Source organism: Balaenoptera borealis (genome assembly GCF_965194805.1).
Source record: "Balaenoptera borealis genome assembly, chromosome: 5".
Classification (NCBI taxonomy): domain Eukaryota; kingdom Metazoa; phylum Chordata; class Mammalia; order Artiodactyla; family Balaenopteridae; genus Balaenoptera; species Balaenoptera borealis.
Window position 1 is genome coordinate 40497849 of NC_138862.1, and position 21932 is coordinate 40519780.

The 21932-nt window shown below is 34.0% G+C and overlaps 1 long non-coding RNA gene across 1 annotated transcript in view; it reads left to right on the top strand.

Annotated features, from left to right (window-relative positions):
* The window catches only part of LOC309628925, a 113403-nt gene extending 91571 nt beyond the window's left edge, over positions 1-21832 (top strand). The window contains exon 2 of the long non-coding RNA XR_014244789.1: positions 11442-21832. This is a non-coding gene — a long non-coding RNA (uncharacterized lncRNA). The remainder of the gene's footprint in view (positions 1-11441) is intronic.
* Positions 21833-21932: the final 100 nt, after the last annotated feature.

Here is a 21932-nt window from a genome sequence, read left to right on the forward strand (position 1 = left end):
ATTTTCATACTAACACTATTTTAAAAGTCTAAAACTTGACTAAATGACACAAAGCAATTCTAGATAAAACTTGAAACAAAAAGTCCATCAACAGTAATGTGGAAAAATGAATGTTATTATATTTATACATGGAATAGTCCACATCAATATAAAGAACTGCTGATATATTCATCAATATGGACAAATCTTGGAGACATAATATTGAGTAAAAAGCCAGCCTCAAAAATATACGTACATATGATACCATTTGTTTAAGGTTCCTAACAGGCAAAAAGAATGTATGGTGATAGAAGTCAGAATAGTGGTTAACTTTGGAAATGGGAATGATAACTAGGAGTCTTCTAGGGTGTTAATAATGTTATTTATTTTGATCTGATTGGTGTCCACATGGGTGTCTTCAATTTATAAAAATGCATCAATCTGCACACTTAACGCTACTTGCACTTTTTCCTTGTATATTTCAATTAAAAAGATTATTTTAAAATCTTTAAATCTTAGCTAATCTTTAATTAGCAAAATCTAGTGTAGAAGTATAAATCATTATATATTTTTGTTTCTTTCTCCCTTTTTTGAAGGTGATAATTTTAGCCTTCACATTAAATATCCATAGCTGTAAACAAAAGTATCAGTATATAACACTGAGATAAATTTTATCTGGAAACATACCATATTATCATCTACTTTTTTATTCTAGTAAAGGGTAGTCTAATGTCTCTTCAAGAACTCTAGTTTTGGGTTTTTCTTTTTCTCAAGTGTCACTATGCCTTACACTGAAATATATTTTAAAGAGGGGTGTAATTTTTAATTAATTTACTTGAACAAGTTTCAAATAATCCTGTACTCTAGATGGTCATATTTTTTCATGGGTGAACACTTTTATGAAAAAAGGTACTTTAAAGAGTAAATTGTTATAAACTATTATATTTTTATATGACCAAATTTTCTTGATTTAGTAATCTACTCATTCAAGTTTCAACCTCAATTTGTCTTGATATCTTAGGGGGAAAAAACAAAACCTCCAAAAATCAAACCACTTTTGATTTAGTTATTTGTAACTTGTTATTTTTTTTCAAAATTGCCAAATACTGTTACTTGCCACACTAGTAAAATTTTTGTTTTTAATTTAAAAAAAAAAACCCCAATGTATTGTGAGTTAGGAGAACAGAGTTCTAGTCTATTCTTTATCACTATCATTGAGTGAACTTAGATGAGCCATTTAATCCCTGCATGTCGCATAACGACCTGTAAGATATTCTTAGCTTCAGTAAATGTTGGTCCAGATAGGTCAAGTTAGTTAAAATAGTAAAACTGATCTAAATTTAACTATACTGCCTGCAACAATTCTTACATGTGAAACACTCGCCTTTTATGACAAAGAGATAAATACCCCACAAAAGCAAGAAATCAAGATAGGCATCCTGCCAGACAATAAAACTGTTTATATTTATAAATTTTGAATCTGAAATATAACAACTTGTTACTTTAGAAATGAGCATGACTATTTCTAAACTGTAGTCGTACACCTAAACATCCATTCTGAAAATTCAAAGCCCAATTCAATGTAAATATTTTCAAATAAAAATTAGGCAATTCTTTCAGTTTTACTCCAGTGCAGTACAAAGATTATATTATTTGAATTATGTCTATAGAATAAGCATTAAGAAAAATGTGTACCAAAGAAAAATAGATGGCACCAACTGGTCAGAACATAATAGCTATGGAATTTAAGACAGGGGAGAACTTAAATTGTGTCCAACTTTCTCAGATGAGATGAGTGAGGCAAAAGGAAGAAAAGAGCCATTCCCTGATAGCTAGTTAGTCACATAGGCAAGATGAGAAGACTAGTAACCTGAAACTCCTGCAGTCCACACTATATGACATTGCCTAATTCACCCCAATAAAAAGTTCTTCCAAGTCTTTCCTTTCGTAAATGTCAGCTCCAACCATGGCAGTAACATCCTTGATTAGGTCGTTAAAAGGCCACTTGAAGGCTACCATTTATTGATAACAAATGACCCTACTTTATAATACTTTCAATGAGATAAACTCCAGCTGAAATACATAGGAACCACCATTTGATTGAATTCATCTTTCACCAAGCGATAGGTGAAAAACATAAAACTAGCTCAAGAAAACAAAATTCAAACTCTGTTTCAATTTAAATGGCATCTCTTTCTCAAAGCATCAGCTGATCTTTCTAGTCAGATATTCATTCTATCTCTTGTCTCAAACCCATAGCTCATTTGACTATATTTATGCCACTTGTTGTCCTCATTGTATGATAGTGATTTGTGATTTTTCTTTTCTGACCTCACCCCATCCCTAACTCTCAAGTTTAATTCTTAAGGACAGGAAGCATTATTATTCTTCCTCATATCTTTCACAGTGCTGCAGGGTACCTATTGGATACTTAAATATTTCTTGCTTAAATAGAGGAATGAATAAAAAAAATTCTAGTTTAAACAAAATAAAACAAGGCAAAGGGTAGAAATCAACCCCAATAGTAACACATCTTTTAAAAATAATTTGACTAGAAATGGAAACCAACTTCCATTATATCTGTAAAATGTTATTTCTTTTAAAAAAAAACTACATAGAATGAAAAATTGATCTGATAGAGCTGGGTGGTAGATAAAATGGTTGATAATGTTGTACTCTCCACTTCTCTGAATATTTAAAATATTTCACAACCTAAAATTCTGTGGGACAAAAACAGTACTAATAGTTTACCATACACACAGTAACACATAACCTAGCCTTTTTTTATGTTACTTGTCTTAAATAACTATTTTTTAAAAGTTTATAGAAGTATAGTTGATTTACAATGTTGTGTTAGTTTCAAGTATACAGCATAGTGATTCAGTTATACATATATTCATTCTTCTTCAGATTCTTTTCCCATATACATTATTACAGAATACTGAGTAGCGTTCCCTGTGCTACACAGGAGGTACTTGTTGGTTACCTATTTTATATATAGTAGTGTGTGTATGTTAATCCCAAGCTCCTAATTTATCCCTCCCCCCCAAGTTTCCCCTTTGGTAACCATAAGTTTGTTTTCAAAATCTGTGAGTCTGTATCTGTTTTGTAAATAAGTTCATTTATAACATTTTTAAGTTAGATTCTGCATAGCGATATCATATGATATTTGTCTTTCTCTGACGTACTTCACTTAGTATGATAATCTCTAGGTCCATCATTATTGCTGCAAATGGCATTATTTTGTTCTTTTTTTATGGCTAATATTCCATTGTATATATGTACCACACCTTCTTTATCCCTTCCTCTCTCAATGAACATTAAATAACTATTAAAAATGTAGCAATATGCCACTAATCTGAAGAAAATATATGACATAAACTACATGGAACACAGTCAGGAACCAACATACAAAGAAGACCTCTGAAGCAAATAAAATTGGTTTTAGAGATTTTGTGAAATAGCAAGTACAGGTTTACATGGTCAAAAAACCACTTTCTTAACGCATTATCCTACTAAGTTTAGCTACTTCTTAGCTCTCCTAGCTATCTAAGATTCAAAGGATCAAATGTGAAAAACGGACACAGAATAAAGGCTGGGGCATTATAAAATGTAGACTCATCTCTACATTTTATGATAGAATATATCATTTAGAAAGCCTTACTAAGCACAGGGCAATACTTTGTGATCAAAATGTTGATACTCTTCTTGGGTATGGAGAGTGAGGCAGTCAACTCTTTTCAATACAATTTTAAAGAATTCAGAAACAAAGCAATTATATATCAGAAGGAATTGTATTATTTGTATAATAATGAAAATTTTTAAAGTTTGATAAAGTGGTTAGGTTCCATTTACTTGGAACACCTTATTTCTTGGTAATTCACCTGAGGTCAATTAAACTAAAAAAACAATTTTGAATCCTCACTACATGCCAGCGATTGCTTATGAGGTTCAACTATGATGGAAAATTTTAATGAATTCTAAAAGATACTAAACGAATAAACTCTCAATGAAGCCTGTTTTTGTGAAATTATCTTAACAAGGTATACTATTCAAATATAAAGTCAATTGAGATATGAAATGAAAATCTCATTGAATGTAATTAGAAGAATTGAAAGTACTGGAGAGCTATAAAGGCCCGTTCTTCAAAAGGAGAGGGTTCTAGCAAGCTTTCTGCAAGAATAGCATTCTATCCAAAAGCAACATAATGTCTCTGCCCAGAAGAACCTGAAACAAAGACTCTCATATTAATATCATAATATATAGCCCCAGCATCAGCTTTTAATCAAATGAGCATTATATAATCTGGCAAGAGGTATTTTCCGCTCATTTAGAAAAGGAAAAAAATAAAACCTTTGTTTCAAAACAAGAGCTGCAATAGTAGGCAGAGTCATGATGATTTAAAAAACCAAAGAAAACTATACATAAAATGAGTACCTATATTTTTAGAGCTTTAAGGGTCTTTGAGCTTCATTTAGTGTAAATCTCTTATTTTGCAGTTGAAAAAAAATGAGATTTGGGATGATTTTTCAGCTTCAGATATAAGCCTGGAACCTAGAGTTTCTGACTGACAGTCTACTTTGACAGGATGCCTTGTGAAACTTAAAATACATCAAATAAATTAAATAAATCATTTTTCTTGCCCCAATGATGTTAGGCTTATATATTTTCATAGATGATTGTGAAAAAAAAAAATCAAATAGCGTATAACATTGGTTTGGTGTATCTAAGCTTAAAAAAGAAAAACAGTAAATTTTCTAGTGTAGAATTCTTTCTACAGACCAAGTGAGCATTCTAGCAAGACGAAGCAGTTTAGTATAATAACAGGAAGAAATTTCCTCTAAATGCTTCATTATTCTTTCAAAGGTACTAAAGAGCATGCCTAACCCATAGAGCACCAGATTGAGGAGTTATCCTGATGTCTGCAATATATGTTATTGACAACCAAAGTGGAATAAAAATATATGTGAAATATCCTTTCAGTTGAAAAATATCAATTTAAAGAAAAATATTCTCATAATAAGTTGCTAGGGTTACTATAAACAAATTCATTGCATTTCAAACAATGAGTTTTAGAATATAATATTAAATTTATACAAGGATCTTATTTTAAGAGTAAAACTATATTCTACAATATATATAAATATTTAATGCACTGTAAAAAGTATGATTTATTTAAATCCTGCAATTACCATTTCTGCTTTGAAAATAATTGAATTCATGCTTTAAATATATGCTTATTGTTTACAGAGAGATAAGAGAGCTTTGGATCTATAGCCAGAAAAGCTAGATTTAAGTTCCACATATGTTATTAAATTGCTATGAAATTTAGCAACTTAAATCTCTATAAAATCTGGGGTTTTTTTGTTTCCTTTTATGTCAGAAGAAAATAATATCATCTTCAGGGGCATTGTTAAGTTTAAATTAAATTTGTATATAAAAGTTTGTTGAAAAACAATATATACATTTAAATCCCTATTATTTTAAAATATACATTATTAGTTTATATTTATATGGTCTATAAAGAGGGGGTTAATGAATGTGACTCTTAAGACCATTTTAATAAAACAGTCTGGTCTGGCATATGTACTGGGATAAGCATCACAAACTACTGTATCATCATATTACTGAAAATTTTCATAAGAGAAATTCAGTGATTATAATTACAAATGCAAAAAGAGAAAACAGCACAATTTAAATATGGCAGCATACCTGAAGAATATTTTCTGTTACTTCTACCTAAAAGGACTCGATTCATGCTCTACTCATCAAATCTTGAATTTGTTCAAGCACCACATATTTTTCAGTTTAAAACCCAATGGCTGGGCTTCTGGTGTGGCTATGTGGGCAATTAGATGTGAATCAACTGTAACTCTTATACATTGCTGGTGGGAATGAAAATAGGTTCAGCCACTTTGGAAAACTATCTTTTAGTAGCTATCCAAATTAAACATATGCCTGCCTATGACCCAGCAATTGCACTCTTAAGTATATCTCCAAGAGAAATAAGGGCACAATTTTACCAAAAAACAAGTCACAAAGTCTTCATAGAAACTATAACAGCCCCAAGCTAGAAACACACTAAATGTTCATCATAAGAATGAATAATTGAGGTTATGCAGTAGAATACCACACTGTAATAAAAGAGCAAAAATGATACATGTGAAAAAATTGGATGAATCTCACATACTTTGAGCAAAAGAAGCCAGTCACTATAGCATTCATACTGCATCATTCCATTAAGAGGTAGTTTAAAAAAAAAAAAAAAACAGGCAAAACTCTATATAGTAGTTAAGTTAAAATCATTACTACACGTGTGATTCCGATATGTAAGAAAACTATGACGTGTCAAGGGATTTGACACTGGGCAGCAGACAGAAGGCAGAAAGGTCTTGAAGAGAGTGTTAGTAAAGGCTGGAAAGAATGAGGAAAATGTTAATGGAAATGGGAGAAAAGATGACTCAATGCAATTCACTTGAAAAGGACATGAAAAGCTCTCTAGGATGAATATTCTGTATCTTTGTAGAGCCATGGTTACTTCGGTGTAAACATTTGTTACAATTGTACTCTTACAGCCAGTACTTTTTGTTGCAAATAAATTGGACCTCAATTTTTAAAAAATAGAAAAAGATACCTTAAAATTTTATCAAAGAATACATTTTAAAAGATTTTAAAATTATTTTCTAATATATAATACTGCTATGTGCTATAGTTCAAAAGTTAGGAAAAACACAAAGCACTATACCATATGTTATGGTTTTGAAATAGTGTGAGGCCCTTGCCAGCTCTATTTTATAAAAATCACACTGAGGTTTTTCACTTATCTCGGTGCTGGCCATCAACCTCCTTGAATCATCCATGTTTTTCTATAGTTTCTAATGTCAAAATGCTGAGAAAGCTCATGCATGTGTCTGCAACAAACATACATGAATCATGTTAATAAAAAACAATTATAAAAAACTTCTCAGTCAAAATTTTTTGCTTTGTTTAGTTTGGGCTATTGAGTTAGAACTGTTGAGCATTCACATAGAATGAAGAGGCTACTATAGTCAAAAATATCCAAAGAAAACCTTCAAGTGTCAGGGTACATGTGAATTGACAATTATCTAGACTTATATTTTGATACATATTTGTGTGAGTACCACTTTTCATACAGAAAGATGGCACAATTATCTTATGTTAATAAGGCCCATAACCTTGAAGTTGTCACTTTTTTTTGATCATTCTGTGATCAAAATGTACATTTCAGATGTAGCTAATTGCAGTGTCCTCTCTGTGTTTTAAACAGCAGACATGCAAGCGTGCTTGAATAGTGTTCTTTCCACCTATTATGGGCTGAACTGTCTTCCTCCCCGAATTCATACTTTGAAATACTAACCTCCTATACCACAGAATGGGACTGTGTTTGGAGATAGGGTCTTTAAACAGGTAGTTAAAATGAGGTTGTTAGGGCGAGCCTTAGCGCAATCTGATTTGTGTCCTTGTAAGAAATTAGGACACAGACATGTACCTGTACAGAGGAAAGACCATGTGAAGATACAGGGAGAAGGTGTCCAACTACAAGCCAAAGAGAGAGACCTCAGCACCTTGACAACACCTTGACCTCAGATTTCCAACCTCCCTAGGGCTATGAAAAAATTAATTTCTGTTGCTTAAGCCACCAGTTTGTGGTACCTTATTATGGCAGCCCTACAAAACAAATATACTACCACATTACAAAAGAATACATTTGGAAGTAAATGACTTTCTCTCTCTGTCACTTTTGGTAAATCCGTCTTTTCACACATTGTGTAATTTGGGATGAGCCACACTGATGTGATAGGAATGTGAGATACATGACTGAACCAGCAGATGACTCTCCACAGTGCAATGCTGACAGCAAGGCCCCAGAGACCTCCCCTTCCCATAGGCACACTCACAATTCCACTCATTCAGCAAGTATTTGAATCACCCTCACAAGCCTTCCTCAGATTTTTTTAAAATATTGTCAAAAGTTTAGTAAATACTCTCAGGTCTTCTACTTTAATGGTCTAAAAATATTGGCATCAGATATTTTACAATATTGGTAGAGGGACTTCCCTGGCGGTCCAGTGGCTAAGAATCTACACTTCCACTGCAGGGGGTGTGGGTTCATCCCTGGTGGGGGAACTGAGATCCCACATGCCATGCAGCACGGCCAAAAAAAAGAGAGAAAAAAAAAAAACAAGAATATTGGTAGAATTTAGAAATTGTGTTAGGTAAGTCAGTGGAGCAGGAAGAACACTGGACCCAGAAATGAGACTTCCTAGTCCTTCTTAAGGCTATCTAGGTGCCTGAGGTTGTACAATTGTTCGGGGTAGTTATTCTTTAAATCAGTGATTCACAAAATGACCTGAATTTAGTATGCTCTGGAGAGCTTTTTAAACAGTCAAATATCTGGGACCTACACCTGGTTCTCAGATTTGTCTGGACATTGGAATCATCTGGCATACTTTAAAAATTGTGATATCTAGACCCCATCCTTCAGAGATTCTGATTTAATTTGTTTAATTGGTTTGAAATGTGTCCCTGGCATCGGCATTTTTAAAAGCTCTCTCTTCAAAGATGACATCCACTGCCCTGGAAAGTGTGATTTAATTGCTCTGGGGAAGAGCCTGGGAACTGGTATGTTTTAAAACACCAGGTGATTCCAACGCACATGAATTCCCTTGGTGATCCCCAATCACAGCCATATGATGCAAAGGCAAAATAATGTTCCTTTCAGCTCTAAATTTTGCAATTTTTTTGACTTTTCATGAGATGCATGACACAGATAAGACATTTCAAAGCACACTTTTTTATATTTAAGCAAGGCTGTTTACTCATAGGCTCATTAACTAATTGTGTAACTAGAGCGTATGAATTTTTAGTTCTCCTGTGAGTCAAACACCTTTTGAGTGTTTCCCGAATGTGCCTATGTCAGAAAAGAGGCTCTGTATGAAATCGGGATGGAAACTGGGTTACCATCCCAATCCCAGCTGTGTAATGGATACAGTTATTTCAGGAGGGAACATGTGCAAAGATGAAAGCACAAAACATAATTGCTTCTATGACAGTAATTTAGTTAGTTTCCTAGGGTAAAGATTCAAACAAGCATCTCCCATTAGGCTAACAACAATTACATAGTTTTTCCCTTTCATCCATTTCTTTCAGGCTTTTCTTATATTTGAAGCTTTCTAAAGGGTATTTGCGTGATCTAACATTAACTACCCACACACTGTATTTCCCACTATTATTAGCACAGTGGATGATCTTTACAACTTAGCAAAGCTCCAAGAAGCATTATTACCGATTTTCTTTAAAAGTGTCTCTAAATCCTTTGCCATTTCTTTCGATTTATATCCCAGACAGAATTATTTTCAAGTGACATTTTAGTATCTTCTACCTTAAATTTAAAAATGACTACAACTAGTGATGTGATGAAAAGGGATCTTGAACTCTGAAGTGTTACATTCCAGTTTACATAATTTCAGAAAGATGAGAAGACATACTGTGACAAGGGTAAAATATAATAGTGGAATAAGGCCCTACTGTGAGGTCTCCCAAACAACTATACAAGTATCAGAAGGGAATTAGGTGGAGGAAGGGGAGGGAGCCGGTTTATAAATATTAATGAGAAAACTTGTTAGTTTTTAATTGAATGAATGATACGTAAATGTCCATATATAACCTCTATAAAGGTGAATTTGGTTTTAGTCTGTTAATAGAAATGTCTAGAATTGAGGAGGTAATCATTCTGCTCAATACATTACTTACCAAATCATACTTACAGTATTACATTAAGTTCTAAAAAAGACTTCACCACGTTAGTAAACACACATCATTGTGTTAGATAACAGTAACCAAACAAAACGAATCCAGCGGGGAGTAACCAACCACACCACATGCAGAAAAGTTGAAAGAAAAGTGGAAAGAGAATTACACTGTGTGATCAAAATGCAAAAAAAAGACCTACGTGTAATTAGCAGAAGGCATACTGTGGACTAAAATAAACAAAAGCTTCTACGAGTCTGCATTTGAGAATTCATTAGGCGACACTAATCACCAGTTACTTATGCATAGGCGGAAAACACGATAGGGAAACCATAGAAGATATTTACATAGGGTTAGGCTAGTGGCAAAGTACGTAAACATTATCACACTTCTGTGATTCTTGTGTTTTAAAATTATTAGGATAGAAAAAATCATCTATTACCCTAGTATCTCTTTCTGAGTGCTCAAAATGCTCAAAATATAAAAGCTTAATTTTTCTTTATAACATTAAAATATCTGCTCTTGATTTTTTCCGTTAAGACCCTTGAAAATTGTTACTGACCAAGTGATTTTTTGAGAAAGTCATCATTTTAATACCAACCCTTCCATTAGCAGCAGCGTTGCTAAAACAACTTGTCCTTAGTTTTTAAAAAAATCATCTCATTTCAGAAGCAATGGATTTCTCCTCCTAAGCTTCAGAGAACCAATGTTCATAAGGTGGAAAAATATTGTTTACTGTGATACATTTTATAAAACAGACAATGGAGAAATATTGAATTTTCCTATACCAATTCCTTAGATAGATTTCAGCACCTTTAAGTATACAGAAGATTGGAATCCCTTCCTACTTTCACCAAATCTCCAGACCCAAAGAGAGAAATTTAAAACAATACAGATTTCTAAAGGAAGAATTAGTCCTAAGCTCTATTCCTCTTTTGCTTTGGAAAAATCATGACTTTGCTAACAGTTTCTGGTTTTCCATGTACCAATAGCAGTTGCTTCATATTATTATTCTTCCCTCTATGGGAAGATATTTCACCGCAGTCATCTCTTCAGAAGAATTCTGCAATCTTTCTCTGCCAATCTAGGTGTCTAGAGAAAAAGATCAGAAGAAATTAAAACAGCCTGTTCTCATCCTGCCTTCCTCAAATAATCAACTTTTCTCTGAGGTTTCTTGACATGTCTAGACACGCTGGATGAAAAATGAAAGTTCCTGGGACAAATTTCCTTCTATGATTAAAACCTAGGTAGATTAAGGGAAAGAGGAAAAAAACACAAAGGGAAAATATTTTAATAAAATAATATGTCACCTATTCTCATTCTTACTCCAGTGGTTAATATATTTATTTTTTTTTAACATCTTTATTGGAGTGTAATTGTTTTACAATAGTGTGTTAGTTTCTGCTTTATAACAACGTGAATCAGCTATACATATACATATATCCCCATATCTCTTCCCTCTTGCGTCTCCCTCTCTCCCACCCTCCCTATCCCACCCCTCTTGGTGGTCACAAAGCACCTAGCTGATCTTCCTGTGCTATGCAGCTGCTTCCCACTAGCTATCTATTTTACATTTGGTAGTATATATAAGTCCATGCCACTCTCTCACTTCGTCCCAGCTTATCCTTCCCCCTCCCCGTGTCCTCAAGTCCATTCTCTATGTCTGTGTCTTTATTCCCATCCTGCCCTAGGTTCTTCATAATCTTTTTTTTTTTTTTTTTTTTTTTTTAGATTCCATATATATGTGTTAGCATACGGTATTTGTTTTTCTCTTTCTGACTCACTTCACTCTGTATGACAGACTCTAGGTCCATCCACCTCACTACAAATAACTCAACTTCATTTCTTTTTATGGCTGAGTAACATTCCATTGTATATATGTGCCTCATCTTCTTTACCCATTCATCTGTCAATGGACACTTAGGTTGCTTCCATGTTCCAGTGGTTAATATATTTAAATTACTTTTTAAAGATTTTAATTGAGATTATGCTAGTATGTATCAATATGTTACTAAATAGAGCACATTTTCCAATCCTATATGCCAAATTTCAAATATACAGTTCAGTACAATTGTTAGGAAAACAGTTTTATTAAATTTGGGGATTACATAATATTATGGAATCTCAAGGCAGAAGAGAACCAATCCAATATTAAAAATTACATATTTTAGAAAGGAATAAGTGACTTACTTAATATAAATCCTCTCATATGTATATCTGATCATACCAAGGGTACCTGCTTAAGGTCATGCAGCAACATCAATGTAGACTGAATCTGAGTGTCTAATATTTGGAAGTTAAACACTCCATGGCTTAACCTTGCAGAATGTGGCAAAAGTTCTGTAGACTATTTTCAAGAATATGATCAACTTATGACCATTTTTATGTATGTGATAATTTGCTTTTCATTGACCACCACTGCCTAATTAATTCCCTACATCACCCTTTTTCACACCCCCAAGTCTCTGTGTCACTCTTTCTGCTTTCCTTTTCCCACTTACAGAACCACTGCTGCCACAGTCGCTTTTCTAAACTATTTATCATGCCATTTCCCTGGGGGTGAGGGAGAAACAGGCTGGTACAAAATGAAGTCAGATTTCTTTGTCATCAAAATATGTTCCTCATTTCTATACATATATTTCTACTCTTTTCAACATGCACCCTAGCCAAACAAATTACTTGTTATTTTTGGAGTATACTTCATTCATATTATTCTCTCTACCCAAAATGACTTTCTCAATGTCTTTGTCTAGGGAATTCTTCCAAGGCATAGGGTAGCTTAAATATCTATAATCTTTCTCATTCTATTTCCTGAGGGCAAAAAAGTTCCACTTCTACCCTGAGTTCTCACAGCACTTTTTACATGTCTCTAATAACTTGTCATATTTTATCATAGTACATTGCATCTTAATTCCAAGTAAGGGGCAATTATTTCATGATCTATCACCACCTTTCCCTAATTCCACCCATCCCCTTAAGCCCAACAGTGTTATCCCCCAGGCCTTTTTATTCCCGGGGCTTTGTTAAGTGCCTATTTCATATTAGCTATTTGCTGAATGTTACTGTAAATTCATAATTTATTTTGATACTAATAAAGCCATAATGAGTGGTAAAATTTCCATATTTTTATTAAAACTAATTGTCATAAAATGTTACAATCAGAAAGGTCCTGAGAGATTATTTTATCCAATTTTTATATTTTATAGAGAGGCCCAGAAAATTTCAACTAACTAATTCAACAAATATTTATTGCATATGTACTATTCAAAGCGAGTTCTATGTGCCAGAGATAAGTGATTTGTTTTTAAAAGTATTTAAATTAATTGTATTTGTGCAGCTTACATTTTGGGAGGGAAAAGGACAATAAATAAACAAACAAGTAAATGCTCAGGATATTATTTGATAGTGATAATTGTCATGAATAAGATAAGCTAAATAATTTGCTCAAGTTTACACTGGTTGCAGACTTGAACTTGAGCCATATTCTCCTGGGTCTCAGTCCAGTGTTGTGTTAACCAACAATTACATCCTACCTCTAAATCAAGTACAGTTTTTACAGAACTAAACTGAAGTTATTATTCAAGGTAGCAACTGAAAAACAGCCTGTATAGGTGAAGGTAAATCTTAAGTCGCTATAACAAAGATACCCCCAAGCAACAATGGATCAATTAAAAGATAGAAATTGATTTATTTCTCATAACTAGTCTCAAGGTTAAGAGTTCATGCTGCTGGGGAGGCCTATATTCTGTCCTGTAGAAACTCAGTTTCCTTCATCTTATTACTCTGCCAAACAAGGTGTGATCTTACTTGAAGTGTGGAGTAATGGGAGACTGCCACATCTTTATGCTGGCCTGAAGAAAGAGGTGGAAGAGCACATGCCCAATATCTTAAGACCAAGAACTGAAAATGGTCACATTGGTTTTTGCTCACTTTCCATTGGCTTAACCCAATAAAGCACACTGGGATGCAAGAGAGCCTGGAAAATAGCAATAGTCTCCAGCTGGATGACCCAGCTCAAACTCTGGCCAGGACAGGGGTAATTCTACCAGTTCACTTAGTCATCTCTGTCTCACTGGGCCACTGTTATTTACTTTTGCTTGGTCTTAGAAAAGAAACAAGGAACACAGGTAAATAATGAGGTCAGGAATGTTATCATAAGGACAAAGTTATCAAAAGTAATGAGGCATTTGATGTAAAGAATCTGGTGACATTATTTTGGTGAGTAGTGGCCCAGCTTCTACTGCCGAAAAACTCAATACTAAGCTTAAAGAATACCTTTACTTAACTCCCCAAGAAAGATGTATGGAAAAAAGTAAAAAGAAAACATATACATCATAAATGGCATCTGTTTGTGAAGCCCGATTGATTTACGTGAGGAACAGAGCTCAGTTTAATGAACTATCACTGTAATTTGAACTTGCTGTTCTATGCAGCACTCTAACTCACTTTATAGACGCAGAAGATTACTTGCAATAACTGAGGTTACACGTTACCTTGCTATGAAATCAGTAGGGAGGGCAGCTGCATAACACTGGTAATTTAGCACTCCCTTAGCAATTCAAAGTTGCTGAATCACAGAGATGTGGATGGTAATTATCTGGAGGTACTAGGGTCAACTGTTTCAATTTCTCCTGTTTGTCAGAAGGAAGTGCATTAAGTACTTTGAGAGACACTTCTTAGTGTTATAAAGAACTTCTTGACACAGCTGTCCATCTGTGAGTCATATTGAGAAGACAATTAACTCAGGTAGTATCTCTTCAAATAGACAGTGATGTTGATAACATCACATCTCTTTATTTCTCTTCCTATTTTCCCCTCTGATAAATTCACTCTTAGATAAAAGGAAGGAATTAGTGAAATTCTGTCTTCTCTAATGGGGAAAAGATCATTATAAGACTAATGACAGATCTGATGATATTAGAGCAGAGACTAGAAGTTCAAGCAGATCATGAACTATCTTAGGAAAGAAGAGCTCTCTCATCCTAGCAAAAAAATTGCAAAGCAGGGCATGCTCAAGGTTAGGAAAGCTATTTCAAGGCCACAAGAAAAGCATATAGCTGGAAAACAGCTTGAGTATTTTATAATAGAGTTAGTTAATAGGAAAAGTACTCAGAATTCAGAGAAGCATGATCAAGAGCCAATAAATTGTACCTAGATTTAGATAGTTAAAGCCAGGAAGAGGAAACAGAAAAATCTAACAAGAAAGTTAAATTCTCTTGATAACAATGAATTTTAATGTCAAGGAGGCGAAATATTTTATATTTATTGAGCATCTGTTAAGTACTTGTTATATGCCCCAGGAACTGCTGTCAACATCTTTTCAAGCTGAATACGATATAGCTCTTGCACCCCAGTTTACAGGGTAGTTTATTTCAATGTAGGCATTTCTCCTGTAATACAACAAAACTAGGGGATACAATATTTTTATTTATGGACTTCTGTTGGTTGTCTTGCAACAGAGTAGCTTTGTGAAGGTTAATAATTTATCATAACAATGGGAAATAGAGAAAATAAGGATGTCTAAGATGCAATGGGCTAATGATAGAGCAGGAGAGGATATAAAAGATAGGTCATTTATCTGAAATAGTAGCTACAAATAATCAAACAAGTGAGTTTTTCTCATGCAAGTAGGTTTTAGGGATACGCATCTGTAGCTCTGCATTTATATCTAATAGCCCACCTTTCATACAGAAATACCTTTAGATAAAACAATACAAAACTTTGTTCCTGTTAGTCTATAATTCTAACCCCTGATTCCCTACTCATTTAACCCTTACAACAACTTTATGAGGTAGGTTCCATTAATATTCACACTAGGAAGATATGTCACAGGGAGGTTAAGTGACTTGCCCAGGGTCATACAAAATAATGTAGATGAAATATTCCAGAAATCTCTTCTATTTGCTCAGATAAAAATCACATAATCTTCAAAGATCAAGAAACAATTTGCAATGTTCCTTTGGAATCTAAGAATCTTTTAGTTTTACTAGTTTTAAGCTTTACTTAATGAAATAATATAGCTAAAAAAAGATTTTTTAAAAAAACTTTCCAAGTGAAATTACCCTATCTTGAAATAAAGCATAATTCTTCCCTGAAAATAATTATTTTTTTCTTCACTTCAAAATTCTTTTTTTAAAAACAAAGGGAAGGCAAATCATTTCACACAATCAGTAGTATACATTACGGACAGTAATTTTATATAAACAAATATTAAGTGTTGTCTTTCCTCTTTTGTGTCCTACTCTTTACCTCCCCTGTTCATCAGTTTGTTAAAAAACAAAATTCAAGCAAGTAAATTTAAAGATCAAATGGCTTTATTAAATAATTCATTAATCGGGCAGCATCCCATCTAGCAAATATAAAGGACCTCTGAGGAGCTATACAAAATGGGAGATTTTGTAGGCAGAAGGGGGCAGGGACAAGGAATGAGCAGACTATCTCATCTTTCTTTGGGAGAGAGAAGGGGTCTATCAGGTGGATTACATCACTGGTGCTGACCAGGAAATTCCAGATGGACTGGTTTAAGATTACATTCCTGAGAGTGGTTGAAATTGCAGTCAGGTTAGGTATTAAGTCTTGGTTTGCTGACCTGGGGCTTAGCACGAGTGACTCCATTTTGGGCCTGTTGTCTTTTTTTAACAAGTTGTATTAATTTTCTGTTGTTACCATAACAAATTTACACAAATTTAGCAGTTTAAATCAACACCTATTTATTATCTCACAGTTCTGTTCATCAGAAATCCAAGTACAATGTAATTTAACTGTGTCCTCTGTTTAAAGTCTCACAAAGACAAAATCAAGATGTCAGCAAGGTTGCCTTCCTTGCTGGAGGCTCTGGAGATATATCCACGTCCAAGTTCCTTCAGGTTGTTCCCTAGATTCAGTTCTTTGTGTTTATGTCACTGGGGCCCTGTTTCCTGGCTGTCTGTCTGCTGGAGATGGAGGCACACAGGGGGGCAGTTTTTGCTCCTAGAGTTTGCCTGAAGTTCTCTTGCTTTTCATGTGGCCACCCTTCCAACAATGGTGAGATGATTCCCTCTCATACTTCAAATCCCTCTGACTCCAGCCAAAGGAAATACAGCACTTTGTAGTTTCTGCCTTTTTGTTTACTGGTTTCCTATTTAAATTTAGGAAACCTATCTTAGTTTGTTTTTCATTTTGTTTTGTTGGGGAAGGAGGCTATTTTTAAAATTTTTTTTAATTATGAGAAAGCTCATAAAAAATGTGATAAAACATTACTGAATGGTAGGCTGACAGATTTTATAATAATCTTCTAAAATTCAACACTATAAAGTTATATTTCTATATACTTCACATTCCTCATTTTTCACTATACTTTAAACAGTTTTTCACATATGTTACACAAATAACTAAGGCAAACATTTCCTGAGCAGTGTAGATAAACCAAAAATATCCTTCATCCTCTTTGTTTTTCAAAGAGATGGGAAGGCTGTCTAGAATGCCAATAAATGGAGATGCATTTGCCTGAGAAAGTCACTCAAAATAGTAAGAGAGAAAGTATCAAACCAAACATGTCAATGGTTTCTTACAATGTGGTGTTTCTGCATTAAAATGTTAAATTCATAATAACTTGGTTGGTTCCTTCTTTTTTTGTTTTGAAGTTTTGTTTGTTTGTTTTTCTCTGTCTGCACATTACTATATCATTATTTATAGTCTAAATAGTCTATTCTATTTGGTCAAGAAGGAAAACATGAGTCCATCTCTTCATTTGCTTAGACAGACAGATGAACCCTAAGGTCATTATCGTTTCTCTCTTTTGTTCATGCCTCCCATTCAATTCATCCTGTTGCCTCTAACTGAAAAATTAGAAGACACTTCCAAAATGTAATCCAGGTCATGTCACTTTCTTGCTTAAAATCTTTCAATGACTTCCTATACAAAATCAACAAGTTCCAAATTCCTTAACGATGATGGTCTCCAAAATTTTCTATGATACATCCCCACCTACCGCTCATTATGTACCTTTCATGACACCCTCACCTTCCATATTACTCTGCTACAAGTAACTGGCATTTATGGGTCTTAAAGTGATGACAAGCTCATTAGCATTCTACTTTGCACTCACTGTCCCTTCTCCTTGTTGTCCTCTATTCAAATGCTACCTCTTAAGACAGTCCTCACCACTCCAGTCCCTTTCTATTTCTTTACCCATGTTTTTTTCATAATATAAATTGTTTTACTTTGTTCTATATTAGTTTACATGTTTACTGTCTGTTTTTCTATATCCAGATTCCTTACATCCACTAATATGTAAACTCATTGAAGACAGGGATCCTGTCTGCCTTACTTATCACTTTCTCCCAAGCACCTGTAACAATGCCTAGCCCATAACAAATACTTATGGACTAACTTGTAGAGGACTGTTACATCTTTAGGATAACTCATTTTCTAGTTTAGGGTTAGTAATAATAATGCTAATTAACTGAATGCTTAGTAGGGTGCCAGCCACTGGGCTACATAAACTACATGTATTACTTCATTTAAACTTAACAAATGTCCTGAGGAAAATACAGATATTATTCTCATTTTAAAGATGAAGGAACTGAGGTTTAGGAAGGTTGAGTGATTTGTCCAAGGACACAGAATAAGTAAGTGGCACAGATTGGATTGTATCTCACTTCAGAAAACTGAGACTAGGGACTTCCCTGGTTGGGCACAGTGGTTAAGAATCCACCTGCCAATGCAGGGGCCACGGGTTCGATCCCTGGTATAGGACGATCCCACATGCCGCAGAGCAACCAAGACCGTGTGCCACAACTACTGAAGCCCGCACACCTAGAGGCCGTGCTCCACAATAAGAGAAGCCACTGCAATGAGAAGCCCATGCACTGCAACGAAGAGCAGCCCCCGCTCGACGCAACTAGAGATAGACCACACGCAGCAACAAAGACCCAATGCAGCCAAAAATAAATAAATAAATAATTAATTAATTAAAAAAATTTTTTTAATTAAAAAAAACCTGAGACTAGACTATGTCTCATTTCAAAGAACTATATTCTTTTCCACCTCAGTCTACTGACCTAACCTAAAATTTCTAACTAACTTTAGCATGTTAAGGTCAAATTTCTAGTTATATATAATAACCAAGTTTGTAATAAAATGTGTCTCCATGATTTCAATGCTTAATACTTCAAGCAAGTAAATACTTAGGGAAATATATGAGGCTTTCTATTTCACTAATTCCTCATGATTTCTCATTTATTCTAGGTGATATAGTTGAATTTCAATATAAAACTACAATCAACTACAAGCACAAGTCATGGTCAATCTTTTAACCTCCAACATTTTCCATTCTCAGCAAAAATCTTCCTACTTGTTTGGAAAGCCTTCTATTAGCAGCTCTTGGAAACTGCACTGCAGGATCTGAAACTTGGAGTGTAACTCAGTGACTGACTTCACTATGTGTAATGTTGTATAATAGTAGCACTTGCTATTCTAGACAATATAGAATCAGAAGCCTCAGATGGAACTATTTTCTAATCAAAGTGGCAGCATTCTAAATGTCTTCAAACGAATTCTGTGGGTAACTTTTATTTTTTAAGAAAGTACCCTTCAAGGGAAGGAGTTCATTATTCTCTCTGAGTTTATCCCATGTTGTTTCAGTCATGTAATTGATTTTTATTTTGCTCTCCTTTCTCTTAAAAGTGATGGCAAAACTGGGTTAGTAGTTTGGATACTGAAATGGTTGTGTTATCCTGACCTGCCATAGAAAAGCATTTATTAAGGATTTGCTCTTCATCTAAAATATTGCAACCTCTTAAGCATAGAGAAAAATAGCATTAAAGAAAACAGATGTAGATTCCCTTGTCAAACCAGAATCTAAAGCAGTGACATTCAATATTCAAATGCCAAAACTATTTATATACTTGCCTTTTAACAGAGTTATGACAAAATATATGTACAGTTGGTAGCAGAGGGTAGTATGAAAAGGGAAAAAAACTAAACTTAATAAAATATATCAGCAGGTAACTGCTTAATAGGACAAGACAGGAGAATAAAACTATGAAAAGGGATATTCAGAACATCTAGTCTTTTTTCCCCAAGAAAATGGAATTTCAATTTTTGAATATTAAAAACCTGTTTGATCTCTTATTCATTCTAAGAAATCTCCCTACAAAGTGCTGTTAAAAAAAAAAAAAGGCCCCAAATGGAGTCACTTGGGCTAAACCCATACCACTAGACCAAGACTTAATACGTAACCTAATTGCCATTTCAACCTCCCCCAGGAACCGGTCAGTCTGGAATTTTCTGACTGGTTACCCCACCAGTAAGGTGACCCATCAGCACCAGTGAGGTAATCCGCCTGATAGATCTCTTTTGTCCCCTAAAGGAAGGTGACCTTGCCTGAAACAATCTGCTCTTTCCTTGTCCCTCACCCATTTCTGCCTATAAAAGTCTTCCATTTGTACAGCTTCTTGGAGCTCCTTTCTATTTGCTAGATGGGATAATGCCCAATTTATGAATCATTGAATAAAGCCAGTTAGATCTTTAAATTTACTTGATTGAATTTCATTTTTTCACAATAGCATTTATAAAACATGCAATTGATACATTTTTAAATGGATATTTATTTATATTAATCTGAATGAAAACATGAATTTCCTACATCAAGGCAGATTTTTATTATTTACTTACAGCAATAACAACATTCGTTCCTCATGCCCCAGTTATTTCCCTTTCTGGAGTAATGCTACTTAAGCACATACACAAAAACAGTGTTCTTGTTTTACAGAGGAGGAAACCTGAAATGTAAATCTAGGGGTTTATAAACATGCTATCCTTCTCCCCACTAATGGCTTACAATTCTTCTGAACAAAAATGATTGTCCCAGGTTTCATCTCTCTTTGAAATGTAAACACATTAGAGGTAAGTCTCAAATCTCTCAGGAGATCTTCTGGCTATTCAATCACCTTTTAACTTCCAAGGCATCTCCTTTAACCTAGGTTCTAGTTTTCTGTAGAAAAACGAAAATATTCACTTTCTGACAACAATTCATCAAAAAGATTTAATAATCATGAATGTTTCTGGATCAAATAATGGTGATTTAAAAGTATATATATATATATATACCAATTCAATTTTCAAGAAGAAATAATAAATAATTTCAATGAATTCCAAAAAGGATAAATATTCATACTACACTTGCTGAACACAGAAACAGTGTGATTTGTTGATTCCAAAAACAATGGCAAAAAAACAAAGGACAAAAAGTATTTCTCATTGGAAATTAAAGAATATTCTTCTAAACAATTTAGGGTTAAGAATTGTTACAGGTTGAATTGTGTTACCCCCAAATTCATATGTTTTAGTCCTAACCCCCAGTATTTCAGAATGTGACCCTATTTGGAAATAGGATCATGGTAGATGTAATTAGTTAAGCAAAGATGAAGTAATACTGGAATAGAGTAGGCACCTAGTCCAATCTAACAAAATTCCTTACAAAAAGGGGAAATTTGGAGACACACATCCACAGAGGGAAGATTATGTGAAGAGATACAGGGAGATGGCCATTTACAAGCCAGTGAGAGAGGCCTAAAACAGACCCTTCACTCAGAGAATCAATCAAAAGGAATCAACCCTGCTAGCACCTTGATTTTGGAATTCTAGCCTCTGGAACTATGAGACAATAAGTTTCTGTTGTTTAAACCACCCAGTTTGTGGTACTTTGATACTGCAGCCCTAGAAAAAAAAAATGCAACAATTATCTAGAAATTAATGATAATGAGCACACTATAAATAAAACCCTAAAAGAATACTGCCAAAGCAACACTTAGAGTCCTTAGTTTACAGTTCATATATATAAAGATATGGATTTTATAATTAGTGCATTTATTAGAAAGATTGGGGAAAAAAGAAAGTTTTTAGTATCCAGAGGAAAAAGCAAAAAAAAAAAAAATTTTTTTTAAGTAAAAAAGAATTTTTTAAACAGAAAATAACAATTTAAAAATTATATTTTAAAATCTGGATCTTTATCAGTATCCCAAGGCAAAAAAATAAATAAAAGCAAAAATAAACAAATGGGACCTAATTAAATTTATAAGTTTTACACAGCAAAGGAAACTTAAACAAAATGAAAAGGCAACCTACGGACCCATCAGGGATTAATTTCTAAAGCATACAAACAGTTCATACAACTCAATGTCAAAAAAACAAACAACCCA